The 24517-nt window shown below is 40.0% G+C and overlaps 1 non-coding gene across 1 annotated transcript; it reads right to left on the minus strand.

Annotated features, from left to right (window-relative positions):
- Positions 1-23261: 23261 nt before the first annotated feature.
- LOC130947081 (small nucleolar RNA R71) lies at positions 23262-23369 on the minus strand. Its single transcript, XR_009072493.1, has one exon. It is a non-coding gene; the product is annotated as a small nucleolar RNA R71 (small nucleolar RNA).
- Between the last annotated feature and the right edge of the window lie 1148 nt (positions 23370-24517).

The following is a 24517-nucleotide window of genomic DNA, read 5'->3' on the forward strand; positions in this document are numbered from 1 at the left end:
TATCTTTAGTCTTATGCTATCTTAGATCATGGGGCTGGCCTCACGGCCATGCCTAGACCTTGTTCTTATGTAATTTCAATGGTGGAGTTTCTACACACCATAGATTAAGGTGTGGAGCTCTGCTGTACCTCGAGTATTAATGCAATTACTATTGTTCTTCTATTCAATTCAGCTTGTTCTTGTTCCAAGATATCACTTGTTCTTCAACTTGATGAATGTGATAATCCGTGACACTCATCATCATTCTCACCTATGAACATGTGACCGTCAATCACCTCTGTTCTACCTTAGATTGGGTGGATATCTCTTGGGTTCTTTAACCGGAATCTTCGTGGAATAAGCTAGAATTGATGGCGGCATTCAAGAGAATCCGGAAGGTCTAAACCTTGTCTGTGGTATTCTGAGTAGGATTCAATGATTGAATGACTGTGACGAGCTTCAAACTCGCGATTGTGGGGCGTTAGTGACAGACGCAAAAGAATCACTGGATTCTATTCCGACATGATCGAGAACCGACAGCTGGATAGCCGTGCCGTGACAGGGTGCGTTGAACATTTCCACTGAGAGGACGGGACTGTAGCCATTGACAACGGTGATGCCCAACATACAGCTTGCCATGGAAAGGAGTAAGAAGGATTGGATGAAGACAGTAGGAACGCAGAGAGACGGAAGGGACAAAGCATCTTCACACGCTTATCTGAAGTTCTCACCAATGAATTACATAAGTATCTCTATCTTTATCTTTATGTTTTATTCATATATCATCCATAACCATTTGAGTCTGCCTGACTAAGATTTACAAGGTGACCATAGCTTGCTTCATACCAACAATCTCCGTGGGATCGACCCTTACTCGCGTAAGGTTTATTACTTGGACGACCCAGTGCACTTGCTGGTTAGTTGTGCGAAGTTGTGTTAATGCCATGGTATTGAACACCAAGTTTTTGGATTCATTACCGAGGATTATTTGAGTTGTGAAAAGTAGTGATCACAATTTCGTGCACCAAGTTTTTGGCGCCGTTGCCGGGGAAGACCTCAATGGACGTCCACTGGCCTCCAATGAGTTCCCTAATGAGGAACCATGGGAATCTGAGGCTCACATTGAGACCATAGAGATTCCATTGGACTTACTTCTGCCATTCATGAGCTCTGATGAGTATTCTTCCTCTGAAGAGGATGAAGATGTCACTGAAGAGCAAGTTGCTAAATATCTTGGAGCAATCATGAAGCTAAATGACAAGTTATTTGGTAATGAGACTTGGGAGAACAAACCTCCTTTGCTCACCAAAGAACTGGAAGACTTGTCTAGGCAGAGATTACCTCAAAAGAGACAAGATCCTGGGAAATTCTCAATACCTTGCGCCATAGGCACCATGACCTTCAAGAAGGCTCTGTGTGACTTAGGGTCAAGTGTAAACCTCATGCCTCTCTCTGTAATGGAGAAGCTAGGGATCTTTGAGGTACAAGCTGCAAGAATCTCACTAGAGATGGCAGACAACTCAAGAAAATAAGCTTATGGACTTGTAGAGGATGTTTTGGTGAAGATTGAAGACCATTACATCCCTGCTGATTTCATAGTCCTAGAGACTGGGAAGTGCATGGATGAATCCATCATCCTTGGCAGACCCTTCCTAGCCACAGCAAAGGCTGTGATTGATGTGGACAGAGGAGAATTGATCATTCAAGTGAATGAAGAATCCTTTGTGTTCAAGGCTCAAAGATATCCCTCTGTCACCATGGAGAGGAAGCATAAAGAGCTTCTCTCAAAACAGAGTCAGATAGAGCCCCCACAGTCAAACTCTAAGTTTGGTGTTGGGAGGCCACAACCAAATTCTATGTTTGGTGTTGAACCCCCACATTCAAACTCTAAGTTTGGTGTTGGGAGGTTCCAACATTGCTCTGAGCATTTGTGAGGCTCCATGAGATCCCTCTGTCAAGCTACTGACATTAAAGAAGCGCTTGTTGGGAGGCAACCCAATGTTATATTTTATCTATTTTTCTTTGTTATTTTATATTTTCTGTAGGTTGATGATCATGAGAAGTCACAAAATCAATTGAAAAAGCCAAAACAGAATGAAAAATAGAAAGAAAAACAGCACACCCTGTAGGAGAATTTTCTGGCGTTTAATCGCCAGTAAGGGTAGCAGTTGGGCGTTTAACGCCCAGTCTGGCACCATTCTGGGCGTTTAACGCCTGAAAAGGGCACCAGACTGGCGTTAAATGCCAGAAAAGGGCAAGCACCTGGCGTTAAACGCCAGAAATGGGCACCAGCCCGGCGTTTAACGCCAGAATTGGCTCAGAATGCATTTTTGCACGCCACCTGGTGCAGGGATGACTTTTCCTTGACATCTCAGGATCTGTGGACCCCACAGGATTCCCACCTACCCCACCACCCTCAAGAGAGTTTATCAGGTCGGAGGAGAATCATCCGATCTCCCTACCATCTCGTTCACTAAAGAAGATGGGCAAGGAATAACCCCTGGACATGATGATCCAGTAGTAATAACTATGATCCTAGCCAATGCCCATCTCCACTGAACCCTAGTAGACCAAGGAAGCTCAGCGGACATCCTTTTTAAGCCCGCTTTTGACAAGCTAGGGTTGGATGAGAAAGAACTAAGAGCCTACCCCGACACCCTATACGGATTAGGGGACACGCCAATAAAACCACTAGGATTTTTGCCGCTTCACACCACTTTTGGAAAAGGGGAAAAATCAAAAACTCTGAGTATAGACTTCATAGTCATTGATGTGGGGTCAGCATATAATGCTTTAATCGGCAGAGCTACCCTTAATCGACTCGGAGCCGTGGTATCCACTCCCCACCTTTGCATGAAATTCCCGACCTCAGCAGGAATAGCAACGGTAAGAGGGGATCAAAAGTTGGCCAGGAAATGCTACAATGAAAGCCTAAATCTGAGAGGAAAGGGCAGAGAAGTTCACACAATAGAGCTCGGTGGCGCAAGGGCCAGAGAAGAGCTGCGACCACAACCGGGAGGAAAAACTGAGGAGATACAGGTCGGCAAAGAGGAAGGGAAAAATACTCACATCGGGGCCAACCTAGGGGAGACCCTAAAACAAGAATTGACTAAGCTCCTAAGAGATAACTCCGACCTCTTCGCCTGGAAGTCCTCTGACATGCCTGGGATAGACCCCGAGCTCATGTCCCACAAGCTCTCGATTTACCCGGGATCCCGACCTGTACAACAAAGGAGACGCAAGCTCGGTCCAGAACGAGCCCTAATAGTAGAAGAACAAGTGTAGGCACTCCTGGAAGCCGGCTTCATCAGAGAAGTCAAATACCCAACATGGCTAGCCAATGTAGTGCTTGTCAAAAAACAGAATGGCAAATGGAGGATGTGTGTCGACTATACCAACTTAAATAAGGCATGTCTCAAGGACCCTTATCCACTGCCAAGTATTGATACCCTAGTGGACTCCAGCTCGGGGTATCAATACTTATCATTTATGGACGCCTACTCGGGATATAATCAAATCCCAATGTATGAGCCAGACCAGGAGAAAACATCATTCATCACACCCAGAGCTAATTTCTGCTACGTGGTCATGCCATTCGGATTGAAGAATGCAGGAGCCACATATCAAAGGTTGATGAATAAAGTGTTTTCCTCTCACCTGGGGAGTCTAATGGAAGTATACGTCGACGACATGCTGGTAAAGACCAAGAAAGAAGTCGACCTCTTATCAGACCTCTCACAAGTTTTTGACACCATAAGGCTGCACGGGATGAGACTAAATCCCGCGAAGTGTGCCTTCGCGGTGGAGGTAGGGAAATTTCTAGGATTTATGCTAACACAAAGAGGGATCGAAGCCAATCCCGATAAGTGTAGAGCCATCCTAGAAATGAAAAGTCCGACTTGCTTGAGAGAAGTCCAGCAGCTGAATAGCCGACTTGCAGCCCTCTCCAGATTTCTGGCAGGATCGGCACTAAAATCCCTTCCACTGTTCTCCTTATTAAGAAAGGGATGCCAGTTTGAATGGACTCCTGAATGCAAGGAGGCATTCTAGGAGTTCAAAAAGTTTTTAAGCCAACATCCTATTCTGACCCGACCAATATCTGGGAAAGACCTCGTCCTGTACTTATCCGTAGCAGACAAGGCTGTCTCCTCAGCCCTGATAAGAGAAGATGAGGTCGGATAACATCCAGTTTATTTCATCAGTAAAGTTCTACAAGGCCCTGAGCTAAGATACCACAAACTAGAGAAGTTCGCCTACTCCTTAGTAATAGCCTCACGAAGGCTACAACCTTACTTTCAGGCTCACACAATAAGAGTCCGTACGAACCAACCCATGAAGCAAATCCTCTAAAAGACGGATGTTGCAGGGAGAATGGTTCAATGGGCAATAGAGCTCTCCGAGTTCGACTTAAGATATGAAACTCGGACGGCGATCAAAGCCCAATGCCTCGCCGACTTCGTTGCAGAATACGTAGGGGATCAGGAGGAAAAACCAACTACATGGGAACTCTATGTAGACGGATCCTCCAGCAAAACAGGAAGCGGCGCAGGCATAATATTGGTAGATGAAAGAGGAACCCAGATAGAGGTTTTCCTAAAATTTGAATTTCCAGCTTCAAATAATCAGGCAGAATATGAAGCCTTGATTGCTGGATTAAAGCTGGTAGAAGAAGTCGGTGCTACAAAGGTGATGATATACAGCGACTCACAAGTAGTGACCTCCCAGATAAGCGGGGAGTATCAGGCAAAGGACCCAAATATGAAGAGGTACTTGGAGAAAACTCTGGAGTACCTTGGGTGTTTTGCAGAAACCGATGTTAAACACATAACTCGGGATTTAAACAGCAGAGCAGACGCCCTATCCAAGTTAGCAAGTACCAAACCAGGAGGGAACAACAGAAGCCTGATCCAAGAAACCCTCCAAGAACCCTCAGTAGTAAAAATAGAAGACAAACAAGAAGTACTTGAGGTAGTACTTGAGGTAGTCGGTTTAAACCTCGGATGGATGAACCCCTTAGTCGAATACATGAAATTCGACATCCTCCCTAAAGAGGAGAAAGAAGCTAAAAAGATCCGAAGGGAAGCACAACACTACACCTTGGTGAGAAATACCCTCTACAGAAGGGGGATATTGACACCATTGTTAAAGTGCGTACCGACCTCAAGAACTGCCAAGGTATTGGAGGAAGTACATAGTGGGATCTGCGGAAACCATCTCGGAGCAAGGTCACTAGCCAGGAAAGTAATCCGAGCTGGATTCTACTGGCCGACCTTGCAGAAAGATGCCACAGAATTTGTGAAAAAGTGTCAACCATGTCAGATGCATGCAAATTTCCACGTGGCTCCACCAGAAGAGCTCATCAGTATCACTTCTCCATGGCCCTTTGCAAAATGGGGAATGGATTTGTTAGGTCCTTTTCCCCAAGCGCCAGGACAAGTCAAATACCTGATCGTGGGAATATATTACTTCACAAAGTGGATAGAAGCAGAACCATTGGCCACCATCACCGCTCAAAGAAGTCGGAGGTTCCTCTACAAAAATATCATCACAAGATATGGGATACCTTATTCCATTACTACAGATAATGGAACCCAATTCACCGATGCTACCTTCAGAAGCTTAGTAGCCAGTATGAAAATCAAACATCAGTTCACCTCGGTAGAGCACCCACAAGCCAATGGACAAGCCGATGCAGCCAACAAAGTCATATTGGCAGGGCTAAAGAAAAGATTGCAAGAAGCAAAAGGAGCTTGGGCTGAAGAGCTCCCCCAAGTGCTATGGGCTTACAGGACAACGCCCCAATCCGCCACTGGAGAAACGCCCTTCCGACTAGTCTATGGCGTAGAAGCAATGATACCAATAGAAATCAATGAGCAAAGCCCAAGGGTAATTCTCCATGACGAGATCGGAAACATACAGGGGCACAAAGAGAAGCTCGACTTGCTCCCCGAAGTCCGAGAAGATGCCCAGATAAGAGAAGCAGCATTGAAGCAAAGGATGACTACAAGGTACAACAAAAAAGTCATTCGAAGAACATTTGCCCCGGATGACTTGGTCTTAATCAGAAACGACATTGGAGTCAACAAATCAGGAGAACGAAAACTTGCCGCTAATTGGAAGGGACCATACAAAGTCAATGAAGTTTTAGGAAAAGGTTATTATAAAGTAACCGACCTGAACGGCACTGAGCTCCCAAGGTTGTGGCATGCTTGTAATATGAAAAGGTACTACAGTTAAAAGCGAACTCTACTCCCTGATGTACTCTTTTCCCAACTTCATGATTTTTTCCCAAAATTAAAGGGTTTTTTCTGGAGAAGGGTTTTTAACGAGGCATCATAATGGAGGCTAAGGGAAAATAGGCTATTAAAACCCTTAGTAGCAAGAAGGTACCTCCCCCATTTAATAAAGATTTTTTTTCATCTACAATATCTCTTATAAACTCCTTTCTATTTTTCTAAGTCTTTCTACGAAACGCGCCGACTTAAGCTCGACAAAACGTGAAAATCCCATGAACCGATCTAGATGGTCGTCAGGATAAAACGATGAGGTACAAGTTGGTGTAAAGAGGTTATATGAGTTGATCGTAAAAAACTCGGGGACAATCCGACTCATAAGTCGAAATGAAAATCCGAGTAGAAAAACTCGGAAATACTTCGACCCGTGAATCGGAGTGAAGAACCGAGTAGAATAAAAACGCATCGCAAAAATAACCTAAGTCATAAGAACTCACTAAAGCAAAGTTGAGTATAAGGAATAATAAAAAAGAGATTGAAAAACCTAGGAAAAAGTTTAAAGGATGTTCTAAAGTCCTTAAACAAAAGGCTCAGAAAAACAGACGAGCCAAAGGGAAAGGTTTTCAGAAAAAGATCAAGGGGACTTCGAAAAATCAAAATCAGGAAAGCATACACGCATAAGGTAACCTAAACCCTTATCCAAAAAAGGGTATTTATTTTTTTAACTTAAAATCCCTTATTAAAAAAGGGGTATTTTTCAATATTTTGTTTACGGCCTTGAAAGGCCAAAAGAAATTGTTCAACAAACACCACCAACCAAAAGTAAATAAAAGAGTTTAAAAATGGGGGACCCACAGGCCGGGCCCCCAAATAGCCCACAAATCATTTTTTAGGAAGAGGCGTAGACGGATCACCACCACCGGAGTCAGGAGAAGCGCCACCAGGACCACGAAGAGAGGCATCCATAGGAGATGAAGAGGAAATAGGAGGAACTGCTGAAGAACTCGGAGCATCCTTTCCATGAGGAGGATACTCAATGATCCTCTGCCCTTGAGTCTTCAACTCTGATTCAGAAACGATCACAGGGACAGGGGGATCAACTATGGCCCCATCAATAACAACTTTGTCAGGATGTAAAGGAGAAAGATCCAAGTCGGGAGCAATAACTCTGACTTGCTCCAGGAAGATCCTCCAAGACTCCTCGGTGCCATCAGCAATAGAGTCCTCCAACTCATCATATGCCTTCCGAGAATTCAGCAGATCATTCTTCATAGACACAAAGATCATTGAATAAACTTTGATAGCTGGCCTGCGCTGTTTTCCTCAAATCCATCTCCATGTTGCATTGGGCTTGCAAAGCCTTCCCCTTCTCCCGGAGGGCATCTCTCTCCTCCTTCAGCTTAGCGACTTCCTTCTTCAACTCCCCTTCATGCTCTTGGTATGAGCGAAGCCTTCCTTCTAGCTCCTCGACCCTTGAGGTCATCCCTAAAGAGCTGAGAGGAGCCTTCTCAAAAATATCCAAGAGTTTACCACAAACCCCCGCCGCCTTGAGACTCTCCTCAATCATAGTGGTAAGGTGGCTCCGAACGGACATATCATCCATGCTTATACGAGCATGGGGGTAGATATTCTTTCGGACGAATGCAAGAGCATCCGCCTTAACCTCACCGGAAGAGCCAGACTCTAAGGTCTTGCACTTCTTTGGCTCAGGGGAGGGTCGGACGACGGGGGGCGGTTGAGAGGAAGCTGAAGAAGAAATCACAATGGGCTTGGAAAGAGTCCCAACGTTCCGAGGAGGAGGAGGAGGAGAGATGACCCTGGTACCACCAGTCCTAGCGCGAGACTTTGCTTTGGCCTCCTGGACTCTCTGATAAGATTCCTGAGCATTCGTCTTCGCCATTTCTGAAAAATAAAACAATAGCTAAGGAATTAAACAAGTCGGAAAGTTCAGTTGACGAGTCAGGAATCTAACAAACAAATGAAAGCTACCTAGCTGTGCTTGGATAAAGGTCGGAGACCCTTGGAGAAACTTTTTAGTGTCTGATGAGCGGATAATTTGTACGCTTTTTGGCATAGTTTTTAGTATGTTTTTAGTATAATCTAGTTAGTTCTTAGTATATTTTTATTAGTTTTTAGTTAAAATTTACTTTTCTAGACTTTACTATGAGTTTGTGTGTTTTTCTATGATTTCAGGTATTTTCTGACTGAAATTGAGGGTCCTGAGCAAAAATCTGATTCAGAGACTGAAAAGGACTGCAGATGCTGTTGGATTCTGACCTCCCTGCACTCGAAGTAGATTTTCTGGAGCTACAGAAGCCCAATTGGCGCGCTCTCAACGGCATTGGAAAGTAGACATCCTGGGCTTTCCAGAAATGTATAATAGTCCATACTTTGCCCAAGATTTGATGGCCCAAACCGGCGTGGCAATTCAGCCTCAGAATTTCCAGCGTTTAACGCTGGAACTGGCATAAAACTTGGAGTTAAACGCCCAAACTGGCATGAAAGCTGGCGTTTAACTCCAGAAAAGGTCTCTACACATGAAAGCTTCAATGCTCAGCCCAAGCACACACCAAGTGGGCCCGGAAGTGGATTTTTCTGTCATTTACTCATTTCTGTAAACCTTAGGTTACTAGTTCACTATTAATAGGATCTTTAGACATTGTATCTGTACCTCATGACACTTTACACGTTTCTTTGTGTACTTTCCACGGTATGAGTCTCTAAACCCCATGGTTGGGGGTGAGGAGCTCTGCTGTGTCTTGATGGATTAATGCAATTACTACTGTTTCTTATTCAATCATGCTTGCTTCCGTTCTAAGATATCACTTGTTCTTAAACCGGATAAATGTGATGATCCGTGACACTCATCATCATTCTCAGCTATGAACGTGTGCCTGACAACCACCTCCGTTCTACCTTAGATTGAGTAGATATCTCTTGGATTCCTTAACCAGAGTCTTCGTGGTATAAGCTAGAACTGATGGCGGCATTCAAGAGAATCCGGAAGGTCTAAACCTTGTCTGTGGTATTCTGAGTAGGATTCAATGATTGAATGACTGTGACGTGCTTCAAACTCCTAGCAGGCGGGGCGTTAGTGACAGACGCAAAAGAATCAATGGATTCTATTCCGGCCTGACCGAGAACCGACAGATGATTAGCCATGCTGTGACAGAGCATAGGAACGTTTTCACTGAGAGGATGGGAGGTAGCCACTGACAACGGTGAAACCCTACATACAGCTTGCCATGGAAGGAGCTTCGCGTGTTTGATGAAGAAAGACAGTAGGAAAGCAGAGATTCAGAAGATGGAGCATCTCCAAAACCTCAACCTATTCTCCATTACTGCATAACAAGTACTTATTTCATGTTCTTTTGCTTTTCACAATCAATCCTGATAATTTCTGATATCCTGACTAAGATTTACAAGATAACCATAGCTTGCTTCAAGCCGACAATCTCCGTGGGATCGACCCTTACTCACGTAAGGTATTACTTGGACGACCCAGTGCACTTGCTGGTTAGTTGTGCGGGGTTGCAAAGTGTGATTGCAATTTCGTGCACCAGTGTCCAAATATGGGGCCCTCCCCCACACTTCTCGGAGGAACCCCACAATGGCGGCCTCTACTTCATCTAGGTCATCCAGACCATATTTCTCACAAGGAGAGGCCTCCAGCCAGTATAAAGGAAAGCAAAGAGAAGAATTATCATCCAGGAAAAAGGGGTGGTGACCCTCTACGGCTTGCACTTTGAAAAAATAATTTTTAAAGTCGTGGAAGGATTCGTCAAAAAGGGTGAAGATTCTCCGACCTTGTATGGCTCGGAAGGAAACCCATTTTTGTTTATTGTTTAGCCCACTGAAGGGCATGGTCATATGAAAAAGATGGAAAAAGATTTTCAGAGAGGTCGGGAACTCCAAAGCATGGCTAATAAATTGATAAATTTTCAAAAAACCCCAAGAGTTGGGGTGAAGCTGGGTAGGGGCAACCCGACAGTGTTGCAAAACAGACATCTCAAAATCTGAAAAAGGTAGAAAAATGCCCAGGCGGGTGATCATGCATTCATACATAAAGAAGAAATGAGGGGTCGTTCCGTTGGCCCTCCCATGGCAAACTCGGTCCTCTGAACTTGGGATAAGCAATTCATACTTAGGCTCGTCCTCATCTGAGGTACAGAGCCGGTGGTGAGTACGAAGATGAGTAATAAACTCAACATCAACCAACGGCTCCTCCCCTAGGACAGTAACATCAACCCAATCTACGGAGGCCATTTTCTTTTCCTAAAGAAGATGGGGAAACCTACAAAAGGGAAAAGAAAGGAAAAAATCAAAAACAAAGGTCTCTAGAGGGGAGAAAAAGGAACCAAGCAAAAGCCTACAAACTCACTTATCTACAAAATAAAGGCATACGAAAAACATGAAAGAGAAAAGGAAACTAACCTCTCTTTGAAAATGAAGGTTGGAAGAAGCAGAAGTCTCCGAAACACAAGAATGCAGCACGAACGAATGAAGAACGAACGAGGAAAAAATTAGAAAAATCGCAGAAAGAAGATAATGAAAGAGAGGGAAAAGTATTTATAAATACTCCAGGGGCATAATGGTAAAAACGGGGCAGTCATTAATGAGAGTGCACCGTTACCAAAGCCATCAATCCCTAGGTGCATCCCTAACGGACACGACGCTTGAATATACGTAACTGTCAGAAACAAAAGGTCGCGAAAATCATGTCGGTTTAAAAACCCGCGTCTCCTCCAAGAAAGTCGGCTACGAACCCGAGTAAAATACTCGAACCCAAGTTTTAAAGAGATCTTGGGCTCAAGTAGGGGCACTGTTCATACCCTGGCCCAATAATAAGGGCCCAGGTCCAAACGAAAGGCCTAGTCCAGAGGATTGAGCCTTGCTGAGCACCGACCTTCGTACTAAGAAGTCGGTCTTGACTACGATTTGCCCTAAAGAAGTCGGGACGGAGAATAGTTGGCAGATTAACATCAATTCAAATGAGTAACTGCCCCTAAAATCTCTCTAACCACTTCCGGGAGCCATATCTTAACCTCCCTAAGATAAAGGGACGGTTATCACCCTAAAAGGGTGGCACTACTTCAGCGGTGGTTATTGGTTCACCCCTATAAATACCCTGACATCCCTCAGGTATCTCTAAGCCCAATACATTCTAAACCTGCTCACACCCTTGCTAACTTAGGCATCGGAGTGTCTTTGCAGGTACCACCCCCCATTCACTCACGTACACAAGTCGAAAGGAGGTTCCAGCGTGCAAACCTGCTCGGAAGCTGCCATCCGCAGACGATTGGGCCGGCCAAACACAGTCTAGTCCATTAATCTCCGGTTACCCACCGTAACAGTACTCATAACATCTTTTAAGCCATTTTTTAAAATTATTTTGTATAGAATAAAATATATTTTTTTTAATTTTTAAATTATTAATTTTTTAATAAATTTGTTAATAACATTTTTTAATAAATTATTAATTTTTTAACAGCATAATTCGAATTATACCATGTAATTCGAACCAAGCTGGTTCGAATTAGTATGTGCGTGTGTTTGTATGTAATTCGAACCAGCTCATGTGTTTGTGTATAATTCGAACCAAGTTGGTTCGAATTATGTAGAAATGGAGTTCGAATCAAGCTGGTTCGAACTACATATAAATATGCATTGGTGGATTCATGAAACAGTTTTCGTTTTGGCTGATTCACGTAAATTATTTTCTCCCTTGGCTTATTTCTGTTTTTTGTCCTAACAAGAAAAATCCTTCGATATATTTATAGGAGTGTAAATTAATAGACGACATTCAAAGTTTTTAAAGAAATACAATAAGAGCATTATCATTCTAAAAATATTCTTTGTATATTTAAGCAAAATTGAGAAAAAAATATTTTCTATCGAATATCCATATATTATCTAAAACTTTAAACTATGACAATTTTATATTACCTTTTTATTGTGTGCTTTTATAATTTAACATTTTAAATATTTTTACAGTAATTTTTATTTTAACAAAATATGATATAAATAAGATCATGTTAATATTAAAATAAAAAAATACTTATTAAATAAATTTGAAAAATGAATAATATATTAAGAAAAAATAAAATTAATTTCTTAAAAACAATATAAAAGCAGTTGAACAGGCAGTGCCTGTTGAGCCGCTAGTAAAAATAATTTTATTAGAGTAACTATTTTAAAAATTCTTTTATAATATATAATTTAATAAATTTAAATAAATAATTTGTTTGTAAATTATACATATTTTTCAGTTTTTATATAAAAACAATTAATTTTGATTCATGAAATTCATATGTTATTTATTATGTAAATTTGTTATTTATTACATATGATAAAAAAAATATTTTTTATTTATAAATATTAAATAAATAAAAATTCATAAAAATTATAAATTAATTCATTCAAATATTATTCCAATTTCTTGTTTAAATTCAAGGGAGAGTTAAACATCTTAAGTTTATATAAAAACTAAACTTGAGGTAAATCGAAACAGCCTGTATAAATCGATTCTGACTGATTTGATTTGTATTTTTTATGATAATTCGAATTGATTAGCTTCGATTTATTATGGAGATTTACAAATCGAATGTGTCATTCAATTTATATAGAAATATACACTTAGATAATTTGTGTAACTTTTTTCTTTTTGAGTAAATTGTGTAATATTATTTTGGGTTTAGTTTTTCTGTGTGTGACTATTTTGGGTTTAGTTTAATTATACATTTTACCCTCTTTACAAAGTTATGTTTATATTTTTTATATAATTTTAACTATAAGATTTTTACTTAAAACATTAATATTTTATACATATAAACTATTAAATTTGTTTCAAAGATTTGAATAAATATCAACATTTTTCCTGATCTTTTTTCTCCATTTTTATACTGAATGTTTTGAAAATAATTTAATATTATTCTACCATCAACTAAACAAAAATTATAATAAAAGTGATGACATATTTAGTAACTCTTACATATAATAAACTCTTATAATATTCTTGTTTGTAAATAAATTTAAAATATCTTACATATAATAAACTCCTATGATATTCTTGTTGTAAAGAAATTTAAAATATAGTTAAAAAATCAAAATTAAAATTAGAAAAATAAAGATTAAATTATAAAAATTTCATACATTATAATCTTATTTTTCCTTATACTTAAATTCAAAAACTTACTTAATTCATTTATATTTATACTTCTACTTCTGTGCTCAAAATTTAGGATAAATTACTCGTTTAAATTATTTAAAAATCATAATTATCAGAATACAATATTTAAATATTGCACAAATAACATTTACATTACTATAAAAATGGTAAAAGGGTACAATAGTTTACGTTATAACACATGTCAAGAGAAACTACTACACTTTATAGCACTCTGTAGCAGTTTTTGAAAAAATGCAACAATAAAAAAACCGCAGCACCCTATAGCGATTCCTTCACAAATGACTCATTTATAAATCGGTAGATGTACTGGTTTACATGTGCCTATAAATTCGTTGGAGGCAGTAGCGAATTCTTCATTTCAATTGAAACCAAAAGTTTAGAGAAAGAATGTTGTGGATTGAGAGAAGGAAAAAATTTGGAGAAAATTTGGCCACTTGAGATTCTTAGTGGCGCCATTTTCAAGCGGAACCATGGCGGACGAAGGACAGTTTGTACCAACTCAACAGCGTTGCTCACGTTCCCGACATCATCAATGAAAAGGTAAGTTTGTTTTTTTTTTAAATATTAAAGTTTATAACATAAAATGTAGTATATAGGGTGTAGGAATTAGAATACAAAATTTAAGGTTTGTAGCTTAGTATTTGAAATTAAAGATTTAAAATTTTAAATGTAGAAGGTTTATCCTTTAATATTTGAGATTTATTATTCAAATTTTAAATATAAAGTTTAAGATTTGTAGGTTAAAATTTTAAATATATCATTTGAAAATTAAGATTTAAAATTTTAAATTTGAAAGGTTTGTAGTTTAGTATTTGAAATTTAAGACTTAAATTTTAGATATAGAATTTAAAGTTCGTAGTTTATTATTTGAAATTTAAGATTAAATCTTAAACTTTTAATTTTAAACTTTAACTTTTAAAATCCAGAAGTTATAAATTTAAAAGTTGGAGATTTTTTACTTGTTCTAAAGTACATTAAGATTTGTTTTAAATTTTTATGTAAAGTTCATACGTATTATTTCTCTATTTTAATAAAATTAGTTTTAAAAATAATGTAAAGAGAACTATATCTAAAATTTTAGTTAAGATTGGATAGATAAGGCACTCGTAGTTGTTGTATTGGATTATAAATTATAGTTTAGACTTGTAAGTATTAGAATTTAATTTGGGTGTGGTTATTTTTCTCACATCATGCAGCCAAATAGGTGTATTTACAACGTTCGGAGGCAACAGTTTATGGAGGATGGCAAACCAGCTTGGGAGTGATTTCAGAAGTTGTTCGGCGAGCTACCGCCATCGGATAGAGTCAAGTAGTTCACAGTCCACTTCACATGGTTCCATGAGAGGTTCAGGGTGCTACCAGCGAATGCGAGTGAGGATATTGTACGCATATACGCATGTGCATACATTATATATGATGCTGCTATCCACTCAATTGTTTGGTGACAAGAGTGCAAATTGGGTACATATTCGGTGGTTGTCATTTGTGGCGGGACTTGACGAGATGGGCACTTATAGCTGGAATTCAGTTGCATTGGCATGGCTATATCAATGCATGTGTCGGGTGGCCAACAGAAATATCACGAACATGGTAGGCCCCCTACAACTACTACAATCTTAGATCTTCTTGCGGTTTTCCACTCTCATGCCATATGGATTTGACGACTTTTCTTTTTCGTTGACATCTGGGTATCGATCGATTGCACTTAGGGTTTCATTATTTGTTTCAAGTTATTAACGTTTTAGATCCCGGATTAAACATTCATATCACATTAGTATCGTCTAGGTGAGCCACTTATTTACCCACATCTGACAGGAAGGAGGAAAGAATTATCCAGTTTCGCCTTGCATTAGACCGGTTGGGTAGTCGAGAAGCAAGTTGTTTGTGTGTGGTTCAAAGTTTCATTACCTGTTCACCGACATGTCTGTATATAGTGTTCTAATGGTAGATTTCGTTGTGATTTTCAGATTATGTGGGAGCCTTATGCTGCGCTTGACGTACTTGTTATTGTTAATCCAAAGATTCTAGCTGAGGAGCACAGTCGGTTATGGCGGGCAGTCACTAGCCTGATATATTTTGTCGTGATTGAGTGGCATCAAGTTGATAGAGTGGTCCCACAGCTCGGCAACGTACAACATGTACCTGACACAGTCTAAACATAGACTAGCTTCATGGCAAGGATGGTAAGGGTGGAGATAGGTGGTTCCTAACTTATTTTCAGACATGGCAATTACATTGGAATAACAGAGTTGATTCTGTTCTGAATATCCAGAAAGTGGCTGATCTAGGTCCTTCTATGGAGTTCCTAGATATGTGGTACCGTGTAACACATAGGTTTCTGTCGCCGGATGCTACATTTGCCGATCCTAGGATGGAGGAGATTCCGAATGATGCCTTTCACAGAGGGTCGTTGCAACTGCCCGCTAGGGTACCAGTGCCAGATATGCCTGATAACAGGCGTGTGAAGCAACGACGATGCATTGGTACACGATCGATTGATCGGAAGTGGCGATGGCTGAATGATATGATATAGGAGTAGGAAGTTGGTGGTGACAACGGAGGACAGGACGACCATCGTGTACGTAGGAGTGGTGCATGATGTTGGGGTGCTGGACCGAGGAGTGTAGTAGCTAGGCACGGTGATATCCCCGCCGTCACAATGCATGGTCACCAGTTTGATTATGGTGCTGGTAGAGAGAAAGAGGTTGGGATCCGAGGGGCACATTTTCCCATGCATCGAGCACTCAGGTATTTCATGACGTCAGCACCCAGATGTATGCTGACTTGGCTACCACTACCTTGACCATGGGCATTGACGATCACCTAGGTGGATCACAGTTCTATGCCAACTTTGCGGTGATCATTCAAGATGATGATAGTCAGCATTACTAGCATCAGATGTCAGAGGTTCAATCTCAGATTCCAGAGTACCATCCGCAAATGCTAGAGGTTCAGTCACAGATTCTAGAGTACCAGCCGCATATGCCAGAGGTTCAGTCTCGGATTCCGGTTTACCCACCACAGATGAGGGAGGGCCAGGCTCAGATGCCTGAGTACCAGCCACAGTTGGCGGTCGACCTTAACGAACCTGCAGGCAGTCCATATGTCATTTAGTTCACCATGGGAGGGATGCCTCCATTTGTATTTGGAGTGGATCTGCCAGTTGATCATCCCACACATCAGCCTCAAAGAGGTGCTAGAGTAAGGTGTTCTGCCCGGTGTCGTACAAGCTCACATCTACTTGGCCCAAAATAAATGAAGAGTAACAACCCTAACCCTAATTGGCTCGCTACCCACTATTATCTCCCTTTCCAATCTTCGTCATTCTCTCATAGTCTCACTCTCTCAATAACCTCTGTCCGTCTGTCGTCTACCATTCACCGTTTTCCACCAGTTGCTCTTTATTCTCTGCTTTGTCTGCTCTATTTCTCCTTATTCTCGCTCTCTGTTTTGTTTACCTTCTGGAGACTTGGAGCATCTGTCATCTGCCGCACTGCCGTGCCCTCTGTAATCTATCGCGCTGCCGTCGTTTGTTCGCGCACAGCCACCGATTGTCTGCGCTTGGCAGGAGCTGAGCTAGGATAAATTTTAAGGAGGGGCCAAAGTTTAATTTTTTTAGTATAAAGAGACTAAAATTAAAATTTTAAGGGGACTAAACCAAAATTTACACATAAGTTATAAGAAAAAGTTGAAATTTAGAGGGGGCTACTTCCCCCCTTTATGTATGACTGGCTCCGCCCCTGACGCCTTCTCTGCTTCGATCAAATATGTTTCAAAAGAGAAAAATAATCATTGTTAATCTATATTTCACTATAAATCTGTAGTTTCATAGTTTTTCTAATGTTTCAAAAGCTTGAGAACTGCAAGAAATTTACAATTTAATTATTTCTATTTTTACTTGTTCTGTATTCTATATTTTGTGATAGATTGATAGTTATTATTTGTTACTGATTGTGTGAATTTTGCAATAGTTGTTAATTGATTAATTCATTATTAACTTAATTCTGTGATATAGTTGTTAATTGATTAATTCACGGTTAATACGAACATGTGAATGATAATGATTCTGTTAGACATATTTAAACCTGAACTTTAAAAAATAATATTTCTGATAAAGATAGTAAAAATAATGATGTTAATGCCATAAAAGATGAAGGCATTAAAAAATTTCAATTTTAGATTTTTAGTTTATTGGAGCATTTAATTTTTGATTTGTTGTTTTTTTCCCTTGTGTTATGATTATGAAGCTTTTCTTGTGTGTATTCTAGTTGAACTTGATGCAGTATCACGAAAGATATGAATGTATATTCTAATAAAACATTTGTTATAATTGTTGTACAAATGTACTATTTTAATTTATGATGTGTTTTAAGTTTAAAATTGTTAAATTTAAATGTCTATATTTAAATAAATATTATATTATATATGATATATATTATTTTTAAAAAAATCATAACAGATAAATTCGTACAAATTTACAAGTTAATTCGGGAGTCGAATCTAAACCAGTCAACTCTATGAATTTACTTAAATTCATGAGTTTAACAACTTTAATCACCGATAATATATTTAAATTACTAAAATCAATGCAACTATAGAATATTTGAATAATGAATACTAGCAGCTGATTTTTTTTGTTATGGAGGGGGTGTAGGTGCTTTGCAGGGTTATGGAAGATGGAGTTCTACATCGTTGTGTGGGACAATTTTTTGGTTATCAGAATTGGTGTGGAGAAATCGGACCCTCCGAGTTCTTTGTTTCCAAAAATTTATATGCAAATCGAATGGTCCGTTTTGTTTAGAAGAGATGAAACTCATATAATGGAAATCGGACCATGCGATTTCTCATTGAACAAATTGGATGGTCCGTTTTATTCGTTGGAGAAGTAGATTCTAGTAGTCGCATGATCCGAGTTGTGCAGGATTTTCGTTGTTAGAAACAAGAGACTGAGAGAGTAATCTGAAAAGTGTATTATTGAGTTGTGTGAAAGGTACAATATACTAGGGGTATTTATATGTGCTAAATGAATCAGAGTAATAAAGGCATAGAATCCTATAATTAATATACAGATATACTATATAAATATAGACGATACTAATTGATCTAAATTGATACTAATGATTCTCTAACATCCCTCCTCAAACTAAAGTGGGAGCTAAGGAGACCAACTTGAGTTTGGATAACAAAGTCCGGAAATGAGTCGGGTGATGAGCTTTCGTGAAGATATCAGCAGTCTGATCTAGTGTTCCAACAGCAATGAGACGAATAGCATCAATAAGGATACGTTGCCGAACAAAGTGACAATCAATCTCACTGTGTTTGGTGCGTTCATGAAAAACATCATTATGGGCGATCTGAATAGCACTGCGGTTATCACAAAGAACATCAGTAGGGGACGACTGAGGAGCACCCAGATCCGCGAGAAGCCAACAAACCAAGATAACTTCAGCAGTGGTGTCAGCGAGGGCACGGTACTCAGCTTCTGTGCTTGAGCGAGCAGTGAACGTTTGCTTCTTAGCACGCCAAGAAATGAGAGCGTCGCCAAGAAACAAACAGTAACCAGTAGTGGAACGACGATCAGTGGGATCACCAGCCCAATCAGCATTGGAGTAAGCCTGAAGAGACAAAGAGGAATGGGCCGAAAAATAAAGGCCATGAAATAGAGTGCCTTTGATGTAGCGAAGAATGCGAAGAACTTCCGCATAGTGAGTAGTACGAGGGGCTGACAAGAACTGGCTAAGTACATGAACTGGATAGGCGATGTCTGGTCGGGTGACAGTCAAGTAGACGAGACTGCCAACTAACTGTCGATAGAGAGTCGGATTATCCAAAACAATGCCATCCATAGGGGTAAATCGAACATTAGGCTCAAGAGGAGTAGACTCAGTGCGACTATCTGTAATCCCAGCGCGAGCAAGAAGATTGATGAGCGGATAATTTGTATGCTTTTTGGCATTGTTTTTAGTATGTTTTTGGTAGTTTTAGTTGAGTTTTTATTATATTTTTATTAGCTTTTAGTTAAAATTCACTTTTCTGGACTTTACTATGAGTTTGTGTGTTTTTCTGTGATTTCAGGTATTTTCTGGCTGAAATTGAGGGATCTGAGCAAAAATCTGATCCAGAGACTCAAAAGGACTGCAGATGTTGTTGGATTCTGACCTCCCTGCACTCGAAGTGGATTTTCTGGAGCTACAGAAGCCCAATTGGCGCGCTCTCAACGGCGTTAGAAAGTAGACATCCTGGGCTTTCCAGCAATATATAATAGTCCATACTTTGCCCAAGATTTGATGGCCCAAACCGGCGTTCAAAGTCACCTCAAGAAATTCCAGCGTTAAACGCCGGAACTGGCACCTAATTGGGAGTTAAACGCCCAAACTGGCACTAAAGCTGGCGTTTAACTCCAAGGAGAGTCTCTACACGAAATTTCTTCATTGCTCAGCCCAAACACACACCAAGTGGGCCCGGAAGTGGATTTTTATGTCATTTACTCATCTATGTACTAGTTTTCTATAAGTAGGACCTTTTACTATTGTATTAGAGAGCTTTATCGAGGACCTTTGGTAGCTATCTTTGTTTTATGCTATCTTAGACCTTTGGGAGGCTGGCTATTCGGCCATGCCTAGACCCTGTTCTTATGTATTTTCAACGGTGGAGTTTCTACACACCATAGATTAAGGTGTGGAGCTCTGCTGTACCTCGAGTATTAATGCAATTACTATTGTTCTTCCATTCAATTCCGCTTGTTCTTTATCCAAGATATCACTTGTTCTTCAACATGATGAAGGTGATGATTGACGCCCATCACCATTCTCACCCATGAACAAGGTGACTGACAACCATTCTTGTTCTACAAGCATCTGAGGCTTAGTGAATATCTCTTGGATTCCTGATTGCACGATGCATGGTTGATCGCCTGACAACCGAGTGCTCGCCTGACAAACGAGCCAGCCATTCCGTGAGATCAGAGTCTTCGTGGTATAGGCAAGAACTGATGGCAGCATTCAAGAGAATCCGGAAGGTCTAACCTTGTCTGTGGTATTCTGAGTAGGATTCAATGATTGAATGACTGTGACGTGCTTCAAACCTGTAACCTACTGGGCGTTAGTGACAGACGCAAAAGAGTGATTCTATTCCGGTAGGGGAGGGAACCAAACCGGTGATTGGCAGTACTGTGACAGAGTGCGTGCATTAGCTTTCACTGCGCGGATGGGAGGTAGCTGCTGACAACAGTGAAACCCTACACGAGCTTGCCATGGAAAGGAGTAAGAAGGATTGGATGAAGGCAGTAGGAAAGCAGAGAGACGGAAGGGAAGGCATCTTCATACACTTGTCTGAAGCTCTTACACCAATGATATACATAAGTATCACTATCTTTATCTTCTATGTTATTTTCGTTCATCATCATACACATTTGAGTTTGCCTGACTAAGATTTACAAGATGACCATAGCTTGCTTCAATGCTAACAATCTCTGTGGGATCGACCCTTACTCACGTAAGGTATTACTTGGACGACCCAGTGCACTTGCTGGTTAGTTGTGCGAAGTTGTGTAATGCCATGGTATTGGGCTACCACGTTTTTGGAGCCATTACCGGGGATTATGAGAGTTGTGAAAAGTATTGTTCACAATTTCGCGCACCAAGTTTTTGGTGCCGTTGCCGGGGATTGTTCAAGTTTTGAGCAAGCTTTTGGTAACAATGCCTGGGATTGTTCTAGTTTGGACAACTGACGGTTCATCTTGTTGCTTAGATTAGGTATTTATTTTTTTTCGAAATTCTTGAAGATGAATTCTAGAGTTTCATGATGATTTGTTGAAATCTGGCTGGCTGAGAAGCCATGTCTAATCTGATTGGACCGAGGTTTCAACTTATCACCACAAGAGCTTGTTGATTCTCATCAATTTTGCTCTTGGAGCAGTGATCTGCTAAGGCTTGGCTGACCTTTGGTCATGTCTAGTGTTTTGGACCGAAGCTTTCCTTGAAAGCTTGGCTGGCTGTGAAGCCATGTCTAATTCCTGGACCGGAGTCTTAGACTAGCATTGCACTGATTCCTGGAATTCTCATTAAGAATTTTGATACCTTTTTCCACTTAATTTTCGAAAAAAACCCAAAAAATTACAAAACCATAAAAATCCAAAAATATTTCTTGTTTGAGTCTAGAGTCCCATCTTAAGTTTGGTGTCAAATGCATGTTTTTGTTACACTTTTCGAATCCATGCATATATTTCTTGTTTTGATCTTTAATTTCTATTGACTTGAGTGTTCATGTGTCTCATATAGTGTTAGTAGTATACAAACTGCTAAGTTTGGTGTCTTGCCTGCATTGTTATTTGATTCTTATTGCATTTTGATTATTAAAAAAAAATCCAAAAATATTTTTAATTTGTGTCTTTTCAAGTCAATGATACAAAGAATTGAAGATTCAGAACATACTGCAGAGGAATTATACAGAAAAAGCTGAGCATTCAAAAATGCCCAGTGAAGAAGGCAGACTGGCGTTTAAACGCCAGCCAGGGTACCTGGTTGGGCGTTTAACGCCCAAAGAGGTAGCATTTTGGGCGTTAAACGCCAGAATGTATACCATTCTGGGCGTTTAACGCCAGGATGGTGCTAGGGGGAAGATTTTGTTTTCAAATCAATTTTTTTTCAAGTTTTCAAAGTTTTTCAAAACCAAATCTTTTTCAAATCATATCTTCTCAATCAAATGTTTTCAAAATTAATTTCTTTCCTTTCAAAGATACTTACTAACAATCAATGATTTGATTGAACATTTTTTGCCTTTTCTGTTGAGGAAGGTTTTATGTTTGAATCATATCTTTTCTTGTTAGGCAAGTCATTAATTTTTAAAATCATATCTTTTCAAATTGTTTTCAAATCATATCTTTTCAAATTGTTTTCAAATCATATCTTTTCAAATTGTTTTCAAATCATAACTTCTCAATCACATCTTTTTAAAACCATAACTTTTCAATCAAATCTTTTTAACCTCATCTTTTTCAAAATAGTTTTCAATCAAATCTTTTTGATTTCTAATTTTAAAATCTTTTTCAAAAATCACTTGATTTCTTTTCCACTTTCAATTTTCGAAAATTATCAACATCTTTTTAATTGAATTTTCGAAAATTCTCTTCCCTCCTTCTCACATCCTTCTATTTATGGAGTACCACTCCTTCTTAATGCACAATTCGAACCTTATCTAATTAAAGTTCGAATTATTCTTCTCCTTCTTCTTTCTATTTCTCTTTTCCTCTGACACTTCAAGGAATCTCTATACTGTGACATAGAGGATTCCACATTTTCTTTTTCTCTTTTCTTTCATATGAGCAGGAGCAGAGACAAAGGCATTCTTGTTGAAGCTGACCCTGAACCTGAGAGAACCTTGAAGCGAAAGCTAAGAGAAGCCAAAGCACAACTCTCTTTAGAGGACCTGACCGAATTCTTCAAAGAAGAAGAACCCATGGCAGCCGAAAACAACAACAATGCCAACAATGCAAGGAAGGTGCTGGGTGACTTTACTGCACCTACTCCCGACTTCTATGGGAGAAGCATCTCTATCCCTGCCATTGGAGCAAACAACTTGAGCTTAAGCCTCAATTAGTTTCTCTAATGCAACAGAATTGCAAGTTCCATGGACTTCCAATGGAAGATCCTCATCAGTTTTTAGCTGAATTCTTGCAAATCTGTGACACAGTCAAGACTAATGGGGTTAACCCTGAGGTCTATAGACTGATGCTATTCCCTTTTACTGTAAGAGACAGAGCTAGAATATGGTTGGATTCTCAACCTAAAGAAAGCCTGGACTCTTGGGAAAAGCTAGTCAATGCCTTCTTGGCAAAGTTCTTTCCACCACAAAGATGGAGTAAGCTTAGAGTGGAAGTCCAAACCTTCAGACAGAAGGATGGAGAATCCCTCTATGAAGCTTGGGAAAGATACAAACAATTAATCAGAAGATGTCCTTCAGACATGCTTTCTGAATGGAGCATCATAGGTATTTTCTATGATGGTCTCTCTGAACTATCTAAGATGTCCTTGGATAGCTCTGCTGGAGGATCTCTTCATCTGAAGAAGACGCCTGCAAAAGCTCAAGAATTGATTGAAATGGTTGCAAATAACCAATTCATGTACACTTCTGAAAGGAATCCTGTGAACAATGGGACTAGTCAGAAGAAAGGAGTTCTTGAGATTGACACTCTGAATGCCATATTGGCTCAGAACAAGATATTGACTCAACAAGTCAATTTGATTTCTCAAAGTCTGTCTGGAATGCAAAATGCACCAAGCAGTACTAAGGAAGCTTCATCTGAGGAAGAAGCCTATGATCCTGAGAACCCTTCAATGGAAGAGGTGAATTACCTAGGAGAACCCTATGGAAACACCTACAATTCTTCATGGAGAAATCACCCTAATTTCTCATGGAAGAATCAAGAGAGACCTCAACAAGGCTTCAACAACAATAATGGTGGAAGAAACCGGCTTGGCAATAACAAGCCTTTTCCATCATCTTCTCAGCAACAGACAGAGAGTTCTAAGCAGAATACTTCTGACTTAGCAACAATGGTCTCTGATCTAATAAAGACCACTCAAAGTTTCATGAATGAAACAAGGTCCTCCATCAGAAATTTGGAAGGACAAGTGGGTCAGCTGAGCAAGAAAGTTACTGAACTCCCTCCTAGTACTCTCCCAAGTAATACAGAAGAAAATCCAAAAGGAGAGTGCAAAGCCATAGACATGGCCGAATATGGAGAGGAAAGAGAGGAGGTGGACGCCACTGAGGAAGACCTCAATGGGCGTGCACCAATCTCCTCTGAGTTCCTCAATGAGGAACAATGGGAATCTGAGGCTCAAAATGAGACCATAGAGATTCCATTGGACTTACTTCTGCCATTCATGAGCTCTGATGAGTATTCTTCCTCTGAAGAGGATGAGTATGTCACTGAAGAGCAAGTTGCTAAATACCTTGGAGCAATCATGAAACTGAATGACAAGTTATTTGGAAATGAGACTTGGGAGGATGAACCTCCCTTGCTCACCAAAGAACTGGATGACTTGTCTAGGCAGAAACTGCCTCAAAAGAGGCAGGATCTTGGGAAGTTTTCTATACCTTGTACCATAGGCAC

This window comes from Arachis stenosperma, chromosome 8 (assembly GCF_014773155.1).
Source record: "Arachis stenosperma cultivar V10309 chromosome 8, arast.V10309.gnm1.PFL2, whole genome shotgun sequence".
Taxonomy (NCBI): domain Eukaryota; kingdom Viridiplantae; phylum Streptophyta; class Magnoliopsida; order Fabales; family Fabaceae; genus Arachis; species Arachis stenosperma.